General features: G+C 51.2%; 1 protein-coding gene across 5 annotated transcripts in view; it reads left to right on the top strand.

Annotated features, from left to right (window-relative positions):
• Positions 1–7,408: 7,408 nt before the first annotated feature.
• The window catches only part of Lmna (lamin A/C), a 29,497-nt gene continuing 23,780 nt past the window's right edge, over positions 7,409–13,125 (top strand). For 4 of the 5 annotated variants that reach the window (XM_021157127.2, XM_029475221.1, XM_029475220.1 and 1 more), the window contains exon 1: positions 7,409–7,515. The gene's annotated coding sequence lies outside the window, so the exon portion shown is untranslated. Of the gene's footprint in view, positions 7,516–8,499; positions 8,573–13,125 lie in introns of all 5 variants that reach the window. The other variant, XM_029475219.1, reaches the window with a different exon arrangement.

Raw genomic sequence — 13,125 nt, 5'->3', positions numbered from 1 at the left:
AGGAATGTTGTGTAAAGTCTTCCAGCCTCACCTTAATTACTGAACCAAAATATACAAGTCCTTGACCATTGGAGGGCTTGTATGTGTGTGTGTGTGTGTGTGTGTGTGTGTGTGTGCATGCATGTGTGCGTGCATGCATGTGTGTGTGCATGCTTACATGCATTCATGTACAGTGAAGGATGGAGCCTCCAGCATGTAAGCCTGAACTTTACACTGAGCATTGCGTTGGTGGCTTCAAAGCCTCTTCCTCCCAAAGACAGGATCTCACGTTGGCCTCTATGGAGCTGAAGATGACCTTGAACTCCACCTCGTGAGTGCTGGGGTTACAGACGTGTACCACCACAAAAAGTTTACTTGGTGCCAGAAGTCGAAGCCAGGGCTTCATTATTCTATCAGCTGAATTTCATCCCCACACCCCAACTCCCTTCAAGCAATTGTGACGATCAGTGAAGGTTGAAAACACGGGATGGTCTAGAAGGATCCCCAAGCCTGGCGTAGCTCCTCTGCCTACAGTTGGGACAAGTGCTCATCACCACTTGCCTGGCCAGAAGCAGGTCCCTCTCCACTCACTCCGAGTCCTCCATAAAATGAGAACACTCCCTGTGTTATGCTCACTTCCCAAGGCTGCCCTGAGATGATGTTTTGCCAGCAGTAAGACTTGCTATAAAAGTAGGCAATTATATTGCTCATTCCCTGGATAAACATTTGCTAAGGGCCTAGCATTACATCCCATCTCCCTTACCCACCATGACTATGGAGCTGTAATGGTGGTGTATGCCTACAGAACACAGTCCTGAGTCATCAGACAAGCCGGGTTCTTGGGCCAACCTCTGGCTTGATTTGGATTTTGGCTCCTCCTGGGGATTGGAAGCAGCTAGAACAAGCCCTGACACAGAAGCGGCTCTTGTAACTGCTGCTATTGTGAGCACACCTGCATTGGGTGTGGAGGGAAGCCCAGGTGGGGTGTGCGGACAAAGCTCTGGAGGGGAACAGCAGTGAAGGCAGACAAAATGGGGTTGAAGCTAAAAGATGAAGAGCAGGGTGTGTGGCAGAAGGAAGGGGACATGCTGACACATTGAAAGGACACATCAAGGGGACCGGTTCCTGAAGATGCTGAGTTCAGATATGTTGGGGTCTTTCCATGCAACACACAGTAGGCCAGATTCTGGGGACAGGAGTGAGGCTCAGGTCTGTCCAGCCTCAGTCCTCAAGGAGGCACCCTAATAGGGGAAGGGGCATCAACAGGTAGCTTTACTACCCTGTGACGAGAAATGCTCAAAGCTTAATGGAGACTCTGAGCCTAGACTTCTGATACTTTTAGCTGAACCTCGATGATGGGTAAGAGTTGGGCTACAGCAGTTCTCAACATTCCTTGTGCTGTGGTGATCCCCAACCTTAAAATTATTTTCATTGCTACTCCATACCTGTAATTTTGCTGCTGTTATGAATCGTAATGTAAATATCTGCTATGCAGGATATCTGATATTCGACCCCTGTAAAAAGGTTGTTTGACCCCCCCAAAGGTCAAGACACACAGGGCACAGGGCGAGAACCACTGGTCTACGGGCAAAGCATGTGCTCTATCCTGAATGTCGGCTTAGATCAAAGCAAAAGAGGCTGGGATTGTTGGCATTGACAGGGCAAGTGTTGAGTCTAGTTGTGCAGGCAGAGCTTGGATCACAGAGGGCTTTGCAAGCCAGGTCGAGGAATTTGGACTTCCTCCCAAATACAGGGAGAATCTACTGTTGGTTTGAAGTCTTGTAGAAGCATGAATGAGTTTTTCTTTAGTAGATGCTCAAGGGAAAAGAAATAGGGCAGAAGCAAGGGTTGCGCGGCAGGAAGGGTACATCTTTTAGGGACGGCCAACGGCATCAAAGTCAGGGAGCTAAAGGGGGTGCTCAGGTGGAGAAAAAGGTTAGAGGAAGAACCTATGGCTTGGGGCTCCTTGGCCCAGAGAGATGGTGAGAATGAGGCTGAGAGCTGAGTGGGATCAGGGTGTCATGGGGACACATAAAGGACAACATCTGGATCAGGACGAGGAGTAGCACATGCCTGTAATGCCAGCTCCTGGGAGGATGAAGTAAGAACTGCCACAAGTCTGGGACTAGCCTGGGCTATACACTCCGTCTGAAGTCAGGAATGGTGACACGTGTCTGTGACCACAGCACTTGAAAGGGAGAGGCAGGAAGGAGTTGGGGCAGGAAGGGCAGGGTTCACTATTGTCTTTAACTACGCAGCAAGTTCAAGGCCATCTTGAGGTACAGAGTCTATGTCTCAAAACAAAACAAATATGAGATGTGGAGAGTGGCACGCACCTCCCAGATACCAGGATTCTGCAGGTGGAGTCAGCTAGAGCTCTGTGAGTTCAAGGCTAGTCTGGTCTGAATAGTGAACTCTTGGATAGTCAGGGCAACCAAACAAAAACCACACCTGAGGCCCTGAGCGCCATCTCAGGGCACAATACAATATGAATTTATGTAGCACAAATACAATATGAATTTATGTAGGACGCTGAGGTGGGGAAAGTCCGAGGCCTGGGAATCCATGGGGCCGATCTCTGAGCATTTCAAAGAGGGGAAGGGCACTGGGTTCTGGGCATTGGCCAAGCCTCCCGTTTCCTTAGCCTCTTTGGGGGTGAGCAAGTCTGGGGATAATCTCTGCTCCCAACCTGTTGGGAGTGGGTTCTGAGGAGCAAGAGAGACCCTCCTGGGCTGGAGACACAGGGCAGTGGGGTGCTGTGGATATATTGTTGACCCACAAGGACACCAAGCTTCAGACCAGCCCTACCCTATCTGGAGACTGAAGAGTTCAGGCTTCCTGCTTGTCCTGCCGCTTGGCTTGCCATGTTGGCCCCTTGCTTAGCCAGTTGTCTTATGTATGGCTGAGGCCTTCAACTCTGTCCACCCTCTAGTCCGTAGTTCCACTCACGCCCTGGCAATCCCAAGGCCTCCCACAGTGGCCGGTTGCCACACCCTGGCCTGCCAGCCTAGGACACACCTCCACTTCAGCCCCTCTTCAGGCGCCTCTCAGACGCCTACAGGCAACCCTGTGCCCTCCCTCTTCAGACTTTGGTTCCTGTGAAAATGAACCATGAATTTAACTCTTGGGAGAGAAATCATAGAAACCAGGAAAGGGGACCCCTGGGGAGGGGTTAGTGAGTCACGTCTTTATGGGCATTTTTCAGATTTTCCAATGGGAGTTTGGAGAACAACGGCCTTTTGGTTGCCAACTTGGATTTGCCTTTCAGCCATGTTGCTGCCTCAGCGGCCTCCCCCTCCTCCTCTCCCTCCTCCTCCTCTTCTCTCCACATCCCTTTCTCTTTCTCTCTCCAGGATCTGACTCTAGCTTTAGCTGGCTCAGAGCTTAAGGCCTGAAGCTGCATGACCCTGAGCTACAGTGATCTGGTCTCTGGGTGCTGGGTTTAGCAGAGCGCTCCACCAAGCCCCACCCATGCTGGATTTCCACAGGCTTAATTCTAACTACTTGTCTATACCTACTTCTAAGTTCTCCTTTGGTGTCTGGGATCCTCTCTTTTCCCTCCCATTGTAGACTTGTGCAAAGGGACTTTTGGGAAGTTCCTCCTGTGGTCTAGTTTTTGTCTCTCCTCAGCAGATTACCCATCTTGTCTCTGCTTCTGGGTAGACACATGGGGATAGAAAGTAGAGTTGGGGATTTTACCCCTGGGGTTACTCTGTCCAAATCTCCAAACCTTAAAGACAACCATGTCTTAGCCTCAGGAGTTCCCCCCCGCCCCCCACCTTCCTGCCAACCCTTCCTGCCCTGTCTGTGGAGGGCCAGGTACGGAGGAGGGTGAGATCAGGCTGCGGCTTCAAGAAGCTTTGCAGAACAGGGGCCTCACATTGAGGAAGTATGCAGAGAAGAGAGTCTGCAGCAGGTCCCTTGGGTCCTGGGCCCCATAGCTCTCAACATACCCTGTGCTAGCGCCTAGCCTAGTGCCACAGCCTCTGGAAGAGGATTTCAGCATCCAGTTCAGCTGGTGAAATGGGGAGGGGCACCTGAGGAGAGCGAGAAGATGGTGCTTTTCTCAAGAAGGTTCGGGAAGGCAGCTCCTGCCCCTAGTCCAGCACGGTCTGCAGACCCTGAGCCACTTGACTGTCCTTAGATGCTTCCTCAGGGGTCCTAGACTAGCTGTCAGTCATCTCCCAGCCCGCCCTGCCCCCCACCCCCAGCATCTGACTAATTCTTCCCAGCTTGTATGGCACATCCTGCCCCTGCTGTACCCATGCCAGCGACAGGCCACATCACATGGACTACATCTGGCTCCATTGGACACACCCTTCCTCCACTCTTCCTCCCCTTTTTCTCCCCTCTTTCCCAGGGCCAGAACTTCTCAGACACCCGCCCCCACCACCTAGGCTCTAATGGCACGCTCTCCCTCCTCCTGCCCAGACATCATCTTGACTTCCCCTCAGCGCGCCTTCCCTCACTCAGTCCCTGCCTCCTGGCAGCCCACTCCCCCCTTGAGAAGGGGGCACTCATTACACAGCTTCTGCTCCCCAGAGCTATCTGGAGCGCAGGGAAAGCCTGCAATTAAAATTCCCCCTTGTTCAGCTAGCTCTCCTGCCTGTTGCCAGCTGATATATGGTGCACAGGGGCAGAGTTGAGCCTCCAGGACTCAGGTGAGGGCCAGAGCGAAGTCTAAGGCTCACCTTCCAAGCCTAGTTGTTTTTTTTTTTTTTCAAGGAGGGTTGGGGCGGAGCCTGGAAGAGCCTCCAGCTATTGGCCTCCATCCTCCTTCCTGCCTGCCTAGCAACTGTTGTCATCGGGTAAATATTTGCCCCACCAAGATCTGGGACTGATGTACTGGAGTCTGCCAGAGTAGTTGTCCCTCTCCTCAATTCTGTCTACCCAGCTCTCCACTTCAGAGTCTGGGCCTGCACTGCAGATGTGGGCCAGGCCCTCCATCACGGCAGAATTCCCCACAGCCTTCTCTTTCCTTCCTCTGGCCATTCTTTCCCTCTTCCCTATGCTCAACTCTCGCTGATTCACCCTCTACTTCCTGACCCATCAGAGACTCTCAGAGACCGAGTAAGGGCTTAGCCCAAGTCAGAGGGTTCTCTTCCCCTGCATATCTCTCTCTCTCTCTCTCTCTCTCTCTCTCTCTCTCTCTCTCTCTCTCCTTCTGACTGTGGATCCTTTGACAGTGTTGGTGATTGCTGGGTCTTGGGATTCTATCCTCCAACAGGAGGTGTGTGTGTCCTGCATCGAAATGTCCCTCATTCCAGTAAACTCCTGGGAAAGAAAAGAGGCACTGAGCCCCATATAAGCCAGGCGTTCCCCCATTAGGAAGCCAGCTCCATATTTTACCTCCTCTGAGGTAGGCTTGAGGGAATCACAGGAAAGAAGCCACCCTAAACCTCCCTGAACCTGGGGGTCACATCTACCGAGAGAGCCAATTTTCACCCGTGACCTGACTCTCCAGTCAGGGTCTGAACTTCTGCAGTTCCGTTTTTTCTCTTTATCTGCCACTTCAGGCCAAAGTGCTTAAGGGTACCTTGTGAATTCTGAGCTTCCCAGACTTAAATGGCCAGTGGGTATCCCTCCGGGGCAGGCATTGGGCTGGGTTAGGGACGGTGGACAGGGTAATCTGGCCAACTGCACTAGTGAAGGTCCAGAAAGGAAGGCTTTGCAGCAAGACACCTGGGCTCCTCCCACGCTGAAGCTTGCTGGCTTCTAGGAGTGACTGTTGCTCAAACAATCGGCCCCCATCCCCCCACCTCAACCAGCTGATCTCACAGGGACCTAGTGCCCTCTCCCACTTGGCAACCCCTCTTCCCTACTCCTTCATGAAATCTCCCTTGCACTCCCTTATCCTCAAAAGACTTCCTCTTTCACTTCCCCAGGAGAGGGCAGTGGAGGCAGACCTAGGGAGTCTGGGGGCTGGACACAGTTGCAGAGGATACCCCGAAACTTAGAATACAAAACATCAGCCTCGGGGTCACCCAGGCCCTTCTAAGTTAGCCTTCTCAGAGAAGCCTGCCCATGTGGTCAGATGTCAGAGTGAAACTCAAGACCATATACAGTTGCAGGGCAGTGGTGGCTCATGTCTTTAATCCCAGCATTTGGGAGGCAGAGGCAGGCGGATTTCTGAGTTTCAAGACAGCCTGGTCTACAGAGTGAGTTCCAGGACAGCCAGGGCTACACAGAGAAACCCTGTTCTCGAAAAACCAAAAAAAAAAAAAAAAAAGATTGATGTATTTTATGTGTAGGAGTGGTTTGCCTGCTCGTGGGTGTCTGATACAAGTGGAGACCAGATGAAGGCTTCAGATCTCCTAGAACTAGAGCTAATGGATAATGGATGGCTGTGAGCTACCACATGGGTGCTGGGAATCAAACCCAGGACCTCTGCAAGAGCAACCATTGCTCTTAACTGCTGAGCCATCTCTCCAGCCAGCCCCAAACACATGCACGCGCACACACACCTTAAAATCAAAACCACAAAGCAGGATCTCACACATGTAATCCAAGATGATTTCATCTGGACATGGGGCTGTGCACAGCCTTCAACATCAGTTTTTCCGTCCTCCCTCAGCCTCCGGACTGCTGGAATGTGCCACCATGCCAGGCTTTGGTTGTCTGTCTGTCTGTTTTTGTTTTGTTTTTTGAGATAGTCTCACTGTTTAACTAGCCCAGGCTGGCCTCGACCTGGAGAGCGCTGGATTAGAGGGTGTGCCCCACGTTGTATTTATTTAATTCTACTTTTCAGTTTTGTCTGTATAGCCCTGGCTGTCCTGGAACTGTAGACCAGGCTGGCCTTGAGCTCAGAGATCCATCAGATTCTGCCTCCAGAGTGCTGGGATTAACGGCATGTGCCACCATGCCACGGCTTCGGGCTGGATTTCTAAGTAAAAAGGACCTCTCTTACTACAAAACTGTGTGCTTTAGCTAATTAATCAGCCACCCCAAGATTAGTGATAAACGTTCCTTTTCAGGGGAAACCCCTCAGTCGTGAGCAGAACAGAACAATGGTCCACCCTCGTTCCAGGCCTCACAAACATTTCGGTCACCTAGACAAGGATTCCCTGTCCCCGCCCCCACTTGACTTCCTGGAAATGTTGGGGGTTGCGGTGAACCGACCCTTTTCTCCTGCTGGCATCCTGCAGTTGTGGCGCTTCTGTTTGTTGCCTTGGCAACAGGGAAAGGAAACCCCCATTTAGGAGGCCGGGGAGGCCCCAGCAACCACACACACAGATACACACAGGCTCACATGCGGCCGCCCACACGCAATAGCGTGCGTCACTCGCCTTCTGTACTGCAGCCGCAGGCTGTGGAGGGAGCGGCCGGTCGGGGAGCAGCCGGAATGCCCGCCCCGATCCAGTCCCTGGAGGAAGGACAACCACGTGCCCCGCCCCCGTCCTGCCCTTTCCGTTCAGATGCCCACCCCTCCTCCACCACCATCACCTGCCCTCCCCTCTCCGCAAGCTGGTGGAGAGGAAAGCTGGAGCTGAGGAAGGCCTTCAGCCCCGAGCCTGATCTTTATTTTGATCTAGTCTGGTGTGTATTGTAGAGTGGTGAGTGCTGACATAGTCTAGGGAGCTCGAGGCACCCAAGTGGAGGGAGGGGAAGGTGATTTAGAACGCTGAGATGGAGCGCCTCCTAGATAGAGCCAGTTCCTGCGCACACTACAATTTGCTGTTGGGTTGGGTTCCTGTCTAGTGTTTAGGGCTTTCTTATGTCACCTGTCAGCTATGTGGCCTTGAGCAAATCAGTTAACCTGGCCAAGCCTCCCATTCTTTTATCTGTAATATGGGGATAATGGTAGTTGCTTGTGCTCCTCTGATTTTTGATTGTGAAAGGGTTGCCCTGCCCAGGTGTGAGTGTGAGTGCGAGTGGATTGGCCCCTCTCCTCCTGCTGCACCTACCCTCCTGGCTGGAGCAGTGAGATCAGCTGCCTCCAATTTCATAGGAAGGGCAATAGGGCAATGACGGGGGGTGGGGGGTGGGGGGGGCAGCTGGCTCCTCTCTGCTAGGGGCCAGTGGTATAGGACCAGAGCCTATCTGGGGGGGTCTGGCCCACCCCATCTGTCTTTTGATCCTCGGCGCTCAGATGCCAACTTTTTTTTTTTTCTCTGTGTGTGTGTGTCTGTGTCTCCTCCCACCCCCCAACCCCTCTCTCTCTGTTTTCCAGACAGTTTTTTTTTTTTTTCTTTGTAGACCAGGCTGGCCTCGAACTCAGAGATCTTCCTGCCTCTGCCTCCAGAGTACTGGAATTAAAGGAGTTAGCCACCATTCTGTCAGGAGGTTGTATTAAAAAAAAAAAAGTCAGAAAAGCATCTGGCACTCCGACTCAGGAGGCAGAGGCAGGCAGATCTCTGAGTTCGAGGCCAGCCTGGTCTACAGCCAGGGCTACACAGAGAAACCCTGTCTGAAAAGACAAAACAACAACAAAAAGATAGTCGTACTTAGTTTGTGTTGGCCTCAAACAGTTTATGCAGCCACAGATGGCTTTGAATTGATCTTTCTGCTTTCACCTCCCAGATACCAGGATTTCGAACCTGTGCTGGGCGACAGCCGCTCATTTCGAAGATAGGAAAACCTTTATTCCTCAGTGGTATGTTCCTTAACAGACAGGCACAAGGAATTACTGGAAAGGGATTCCAAATGTCCAGGCAACTAGTGAGGTTTCTGTCTCTGTTGCATAGTATATTGGAGAGTTTTGATGAGACTTCATTTAGATTAGAGGTCTGCAAGCTTCACAAATAGTTGTCAATCACTTGTAAGGACCATCCTTGCCCTGGCCCACCTCCACCCCAGTCGGCTAGGAGTTTGCATCACTCTTGAGACCCAGTGGGAACTTTGTTTTTTTTCCAGCCATTTTTCACAGCCTCTCAGAGTTTGGGGTTTCTGGCATACCAAGTATAGATAATATGCCTTTCTCACGGTGAAGATTAAACAGATGCACCTCCACGTGGCCCCAGCCCTGTCCCTGCCACGTGCAGCCTCTAATAGAATGGGCGAGATCTCCCACTGTAGGGGCAATAACGATGACCTTGCACACCTGATGGCCTCACCTCAGCAGTGTTTGGTCACAGACCCTGTGATCCGAGGAGGAATGACTCAAGGCCAGCCCTCAGGAACTCACTCTGAAGGGATTCCTAAGCCCTTCCCACCCTGTGAGGGAGCAAAACTGCCTCTCCAGTGGTCTGACTCCTCTCTCTCCTCCTACCCAGGATCACAGATAGCCAAATGCTAACATCTCAGCCTTTACAGCCAGACGAACCTGTATTAGAATTCCAGTTTTGCTACTAACCATATACATCAGACAAGTGATTCTTAGATGGGCGATGGTGATGTGTCCTCCCCTAGGGACATTTGGCAGTGTCTGAAGATGTTTTCTGATTGTCCTAACTGGGGACAGAAGTGCTCTTGGCTTCTGTCAGTAAGTTAGATTCTGAGATGCTGCAAACATCTCACTCAGCATAGCCTCTCCCATGAGAGTGAATTATCTGGCTGGAAACAGCTATGGTGCCAAGGTTGGCAAGTCCTATGTCACACAGATAACTTAGATCCCTGGGCTTCATTCTTTTTTTTTTTTTTTTTTCCAGTTTTTCGAGACAGGGTTTCTCTGTATAGCCCTGGCTGTCCTGGAACTCNCTCTGTAGACCAGGCTGGCCTCAAACTCAGAAATCTGCCTGCCTCTGCCTCCCAAGTGCTGGGATCAAAGGCGTGTGCCACCACGCCCGGCCCTGGGCTTCATTCTTAACTGCAAAACAGAATGATGTATGCTTTGTGAGCCATTGAAGACACAGAAATACCTGGTACCCAGGAGTAGGAGGCATCCATAAACACTCCCTACATTAGTTATTATTAGCATGCCTGTGGTCCTCTGCTGAGCCCATTCCACCCATCTGGGCATAGCTCTTGCTAAGGCCAGTGTCTCTTTATTATTGTTGTTTGTTTGTTTTGAGATAGGGTCTCACTACATACCCTTGGCTGGCTGTAAACTCAAGATGTCCACCCATCTCTGCCTCCTGAATGTCATACTCCTGCCCCGATACTTGCTTTCCATCTTCTCCTCTCTGCTGCAGGCCCTGCAGAGCTGAGCAGCTCTAGCCCTCCCCTTAGGCTCAGCATCAGGTCTCACCTCCACCTCCCATTTCTCCCGTCAGTCCCCTCCATTCACACCTTCCCCAGGGCCAGGCCACAGCTTCTGCTGCTTCTCAGTTTGGACCTCTGCACAAAGTTACCCTGGCACAGGTCTAGTCCCTGCACCTCCCACACGGGCACTGGCAGAGGTGGTAAAGTGTGCCCTGGGTGTGGACAAGGCTGAGTATCTGAGCTGACTTCCTGCTGCCTCCTTGGTGTCTGATTAGGGCAATGGCCGACTGACATGAAGAATAGGAAGCAGATTTCCAACCCATGCAGTTATTTTGTGGTCCTCGGGACACACAAGTGTAAAGATGATAGAGGGGCTAGCTAGATGACAAGTAAAGGTCACAGCTCAACAAGCTTGGTGACCTGAGCTCAGTTCCCAGAACACACATGTGGGCAGAAGAGAACCTACTCCACAAAGTCATGCTTTGACTTTCTGCGTGGAACCTACTCCACAAAGTCATGCTTTGACTTTCTGCGTGGAATGTGTGCCCATATATGCATAGTGCTCACACACACACACACACACACACACTTAATTATAAAACAAATTATAGGAGCTGTGTGTGCTGGGACATGCCTTTAATCCCAGCACTCAGCAGGCAGGCAGATCTCAGAATTATAAAACAGGCACTGGGATGTGGCTCCATTGGCTGGGTACTTGCCTCCCATGCACAAACCCTGGGTTCAATCTCCAACATTGTACAGGCCAGGCATGGTAGCATACACTTGGAAAGTAGAGGCAGGAGGATCAGAAGTTCAAGTCCATGTACATGTGTATGTATATGCGTGTCTGTTTACCTGTCTGTGCACATGTATGTGTGTGTGTGTGTCTGTCAATGCACATGTATGGGTATTTGTGTGTGTCTTAGCACATGTGTGCTTATGTGTGTGCATGTGTGTGTCTGCAGACACGTCTTGCACGTGTGTGTGGGTATGTGTGTCTTGCACATGTGTGTGGTGCTAAGGAATGAGTCACAGGCCTTCCCCATGTTACACAATGCTCTACTGCTAAGCTATACTTCCAGCCCAGTCCATTCTGTTTTATTTATTTATTTTGAGGCAAGATCTCACTGTGTAGCCCAGGCTGACCTTGAACTCACAATGTAGAACAAACTAGCCTTGTACTCACCTCCTGCCTCTTTTTTTTTTAAAAAATATTTATTTATTATTATACATATGACTTCAGATACCCCAGAAGAGGGTGTCAGATTTCATTATGGATGGTTGTGAGCCACCATGTAGTTGCTGGGATTTGAACTCAGAACCTTTGAAAGAGTAGTCAGTGCTCTTACCCTCTGAGCCATCTCGCCAGTCCCTGCCTCTGCCTCTTAAGTGCTGGGATTAAAGGTATGTACCACCACACTTGGCTCCCCAGTTCATTTTGTCAGTGTTTTATTCATTATTGTATCCCTAGTGCCTAGAAAAGAACATGGCACACAATAGGTTCTCAATAAATATTTGTTCGAACAAGTACATTCTCCATCTCTGCTGGAGGCACATCTGTCACAGCCCTGAGCTGGCCTTTAGCAGGGAACTTTCTGTACAGTGTGTGTTACCTACTGTCAGAACTTCCTCGTACAGGTGGAGGAAACTGAGCCCCTAAGACATGAGGTAACCCACCCAAGAGTGACAGGCCAGATGCATTTCTTCCTTAAAGGGCACAGAGTGGTACCTGGTGTGTAACAGATACCCAAGGCTCAGTCCCTCATGCTCCTCCCTCATAGCACTCTCAGGAGGAGGAGTCAGAGGCGGCCAGGCACACAGAGCAGCGCCCTCTGGTCCTGATGGCAAGCACCAAATAACCCCTCTAACTCCATGTTGGATTTCAAGAAGCTCCGGCTCCCAGACTTCTGGGTTCCATGTGGAACTCATTATCCAGTTTTGTGTTCCAGGCTGCTCTTTAATATACATTCTTCTCGGTTTGGACCCTCCCCACCCTTCTCTGCCAGTGGGAAGAGGCTCTTGTGACACCAAGCAGGGGAGTGCGGCTCTGCGGCTTGCTTTGCAGAACTCCACGCCCTGGGAGCCCAGTCCCCATGTCTTTGTCTGCCACTTTGCTCATGTGACAGTTGACCAGGGAAGGCAGGTGCAGACTTCATGTCACAACAAGGAGAGGCATGGTTGAGAGCTGCTCATCTTCCGTCATGCCTGGCCTCTCCTGCTCTCTCCTGAAGCTCCTGGCATTGGTTTGTGCTTTCACAGAGGAAGGCAGACACTGGTCTTTGGGACACAGAATTAGGGATTAGGGTGGAAGGACTCCCTCTGAAGGTCAGGTTTAGGATTGAGGCCATCTTGATTGTAGGGGTGACACAGATACTTTGCTAAGAGCTCAGTGCAGTTTGGGATGAAAGCCCTCCTTCATACCTTCTCCACAAAATGGGGGCGGGTAGGATAAAAAGGGTTAAATGTGGTTTTGCTACTGAAGCCAGGAAGAGAAGCCAGGCCAGGGAGGGATGGGGGGGGGGTGAGTAGGAAGGGCTGAGACAGCGGGAACAGGGAACAGCATGAGCCCCACTGCTCACGTTCCACCAGTTCACCCACCCGCCTCTGCTTCTTGGTTAAGAAGTAGGAGAGGGAGAAGCAGAAGAAACGGTTTTTGCTGTTGTTTTGTCTGGGAAGTTGAATGGCAGCCACACAGCCCGAGGGACTACAGGGAAAGGAAGCCATGTCCTAGGTTCCCTCCCCTAAATGCATCCTGGGTCCTCACCACACTGGAGTCACCCTCACAGAAATAAGAACTCTCCTAGAACCCAGTGCAGTGGCACGTGCCTTTGATTCCAGCACTCTGGGGGCAGAGGCAGGCAAATCTTTGAGTTCAAGGCTGGCCTGGTGTACAAAATGTGTTCTAGGACAGCCAGGAGTACATAGAGAAACTCTTGTCTTGAAAAAACAAAGCGCCGGGCGTGGTGGCCAAACCTTTAATCCCAGCACTCAGGAGGCAGAGGCAGGTGGATTTCTGAGTTCAAGGCCAGCCTGGTCTACAAAGTGAGTTCCAGGACAGCCAGGGCT

Source organism: Mus caroli, chromosome 3 (assembly GCF_900094665.2).
Source record: "Mus caroli chromosome 3, CAROLI_EIJ_v1.1, whole genome shotgun sequence".
Taxonomy (NCBI): domain Eukaryota; kingdom Metazoa; phylum Chordata; class Mammalia; order Rodentia; family Muridae; genus Mus; species Mus caroli.
The sequence above is the reverse complement of the archived record's forward strand: the minus strand, read 5'-3'. Positions and strand labels throughout refer to the sequence as shown.